Here is a 3,746-nt window from a genome sequence, read left to right on the forward strand (position 1 = left end):
ACCGCTATCGAACAACGCCGACACACCGTCCTCTTCCGATCCACTGCGCATTGCTTATCGTTTTATAGATCTATTCTCATCCACCATCTTTGTTTGTGACGTAAAGAGTGTAAGAGTCACGTTTCTGAATCGGGCACTCTGAGTGGATGCAGTCACAGCCAATCGGATTCAGAGTGTTGCCTGTCAGTTCCGTTGCTATGGTTCTGTAATTATGTGTACACGCGCGAAAACAAAATAAAAATTGGAATACGTTATTTTAGTGTCTTAAAAGTAGACTGAGGTATGAAGGGTTAACGGTACATCTTAGAATAATTTTTAGTCATGTTCTGTATACATACTTAGTGTGGTTTATCTTTTTGTCGCTGCTTTTAATTTAAACTGAGCTGTTGTGTTCATCAGTAAAGTGGAACTTCTGTGTGAACTATTCATATCTTAAACTGCACTGTAACTTTTTATTCATGTATTTTTTCTTTTAATGTTTCTTTTATTATCTTTTACTGTTTTTAAATGCCTTTGTCTGAATGTCTTTCATTTTTGTAAAGCACCTTGAATTGCCTTGTGTTGAAAGGTGCTATATAAATAAACTTGCCTTGGTTACTCTATGTTTACTAGCTATAAGATTAACGTTACAGTACATCACTCTTTTTCACTTCTTACTCAGTCAGCCAGAGTGCAGATATCACCATTAGATTCACAAACCTGAAACATCATCCATTTCTTCACTGCTGGTGATGACATTGTTGTCAGCTGCTGATACTGCTGCTGCTGCAGCTTGTGGCGCCTGCTTCGATGAAAATAACTTTCTAATATCCATAACTTTATAGAGAGGCGAAGTCACGCACATCTACTTCCGGCCCATGGGACCCCGGAAGCGAAAAATTAACATTGAATTCAATGGAGAGAGAACACGTATCTTTTGATCCCGTTTGAATTGTGCCACGAACTACACATATGATGTTTGTCAATCTTAAACAATAAGTTCCATGTCAAAAAAGTCACATTTTGTCGTAAAACTGTTGAAATATAAGACTATGAAAAATACGCGACTACAAAGACTACAAATCCCAAATCCCATTCTGGCTCGCGTAAGTGATGTCACAGGCGATAATGCTCCAAGTGGTTGCGACTCTTAATTAAAGCGAAGAAGAAGATCTCATAACTGATTTATTCCCTCCAATAAATAAGAGATTGCTAAAAATAAATTCACTTTTACAAGATGCCTGTGTGCTTTGTACCAGGTTGTAATCACATAAGTGATCATACTTATAGATCATAGCTCGTTCTATCGCTTCCCGTCTGATGAAAGGACCAGGAGTCGCTGGATCAGAGATCTCAGGTAATACACATGTTGTGCATGGAACACAGTCAAGCTAGCTACATAGCTAGTAGCGACCACGTTAGTTAGCATCACATTACTTAGCCTTGTCATTTGTATTAGCCTTAACATGAAGTGAACCCAAATGTTAAACAGTAAGAGTAGTCATGATGTTAAGTATTTTCTGAAACATTTGAAGAGGAGCCTATCGCCAGGTGCTAAGGGGGCGGGAGGTAGGCTAACGGCAGATTAGCATCTGCGATCTTTTCTACTTAATGCTATCTGCTCAAATGGTTAACATTGAACATTAAAAGATCAGGCAGTTCAGGGAGAGTCGAAGGAAGGAAGGCAGGCAGGCAGCTTTGCATGACATGTATTTATTTATAGAAGGACCATGCATACACAAACATTAATCTCAGCAAAGAGAAGAGATGCAATATGCCAGATTATAGCTAATAGCTAATTTCCATCTGTGGTCCATTCTTCTGGACGTGTTTCATTGTGATGATAGTGAGTCAATCTGTTTGTTGGAAAGACAGTAGTTGAGTGATTACTGATAGAACATTATTAAAAGAGATAATTATTCAAAGTGTTGTTACTTTAAAGTGTTGTTACTGACCTTTTTCTCTTTTATTTTATTTACCTCACCTGTAACTGCTGAGACCCTGAGGAACATGCACACTGGACTGACCTGCTCTGGCAACCTGATTTCCACTGTACGTAATAGTATTTGGTTATGGTATATTATTTATATACATCAAAGGCACAATGCACCCCCCAGAGACACACATGTATTGAGTGTGATATTGTGCATAGGTCAAGTGAAATCATCTTTACATACTAGAAAACTGTAGGAGCGGCAACTTGTTTTGAAATTGAATTTTTAATATCCGATAATAAAGTTGATCTGTTTTCTTTATTCTTCTCTCTTCCCAGCTCCATCCATCACCGTGCTCTGTTCCTGCAGGTCCTGCTTGCTAATCAATGCTTTATTTTTTTACACAATTACAAATAAAGTCAATGTGTTGTATGACATGAAGTTGTGCTTCATTCGGAGTCAATAATACATTCATTCTGCCTTCAACTGCACAATGATTGTGGACTGCACCGACATCCATGTAGCTGCCCCCCAGTAAGATTAACCAAGCAAAGAGGGTCAACATCATGCCCAAGGACATCCAGCCGCATCCGCGAGAGAGGGCTTAGACTGACCTGAGACCAGCACACCCAAATACAACGGCTCTTTTAAGAGCCACCTACAGTTTCAAAGAGTTGCAATCCTACGTTATTATAATTATTAAACTGGTTCATGTGTCACTTAGTTTACTGAACCGTGATGAAAGAAATGAGTGAGGTAGTGGTTTACTGAAGTTACAAAGACATTAATATATGAGTGACAGGTCAGTGTAAACACAAGCTTCTGTCAATTATGGATCACTCAAACTATTTATATAAAAATATGTAATAAAGTTCTAAAACAAGTATTCGGTATATTCCTTGATAGCTTTTGGAGAAGGTTGTTTTTAAGTTTACTAAAATCTATCGTTTCAACTGTTTCACTTTATAAAAAGGAACAGGTGAGTAGAGCATTATTGAGTTTCTTATTCTGTCAGTAAATTATCCAAATGAAATGTTTATCATTATTTTATTCAACCCTAAACAAATTGATTGTACCTTTTTAATAATGACCTTACATGGTTAAGTTAAATTAACTTCAGAAAATCAAAATCAAAATCAAATCAAATCTGTTTTCTGAGAAAAAACTAATAAATGTTTAAAGATAGGAACTTGCCATCCCACTGAAAAACAGTCCGTAGAGATTTAAAGGCGTAGTTGTAGTTCAGTCCAACGTTTCATTTGGATTCATTTCTCCAACAGTCAACTATTTTCATAAAGAATATATATATTTTTCAAAGTCAACTTTATTGTCAATCTTACTCAGTTTGTGTTTATAGACAGAGATCAAAAATACTTTTAAATCAAATAAAATTATACAATTTACAGATATGTATACAAATATATATATATATATATCCTATATAATGATGGTGGACACTTCACCTCCAGCAGGGCAGATGGCTGCACAAGTCCATCGGGGGATGCTCCCAAAACACCGACTCACTCACAAAGAGACCAGACTCGAACACTGTCTCCTGAGAGGCCTGCACAAAAGCCTTCACCCCTTCGGCCTCGTTTAAAACCCCCCAGTTGACAGCCATGACTCCATCCAAGTTGTACCCCCCGAGCACCCTCTTCATGAGGGACGCGCATGGAGTGGATGAAAGTCCCGACCGCAGCACAGAACCAAACTTGCTGGCTGTCAACCTGCCCCGCCTGTGTAACTGCCACTTTGTCCGCTGTCCTCCGGTGGCTGTCTGGGTGGCAGCTTGCTGGTCTCTGCTCAGTCGCATTGAGGCAAGAATTGCCTCAA

At 38.5% G+C, this 3,746-nt stretch overlaps 1 long non-coding RNA gene across 1 annotated transcript; it reads left to right on the top strand.

Moving 5' to 3' along the window:
* Nucleotides 1–1,237: 1,237 nt before the first annotated feature.
* On the top strand, nt 1,238–2,350 carry LOC139434607 (uncharacterized). The gene is made up of 2 exons (XR_011643935.1): nt 1,238–2,031; nt 2,252–2,350. It is a non-coding gene; the product is annotated as an uncharacterized lncRNA (long non-coding RNA).
* The last annotated feature ends 1,396 nt before the right edge of the window (nt 2,351–3,746 follow it).

The sequence above is a fragment of the Pseudochaenichthys georgianus genome, chromosome 10 (assembly GCF_902827115.2).
Source record: "Pseudochaenichthys georgianus chromosome 10, fPseGeo1.2, whole genome shotgun sequence".
Lineage (NCBI taxonomy): Eukaryota > Metazoa > Chordata > Actinopteri > Perciformes > Channichthyidae > Pseudochaenichthys > Pseudochaenichthys georgianus.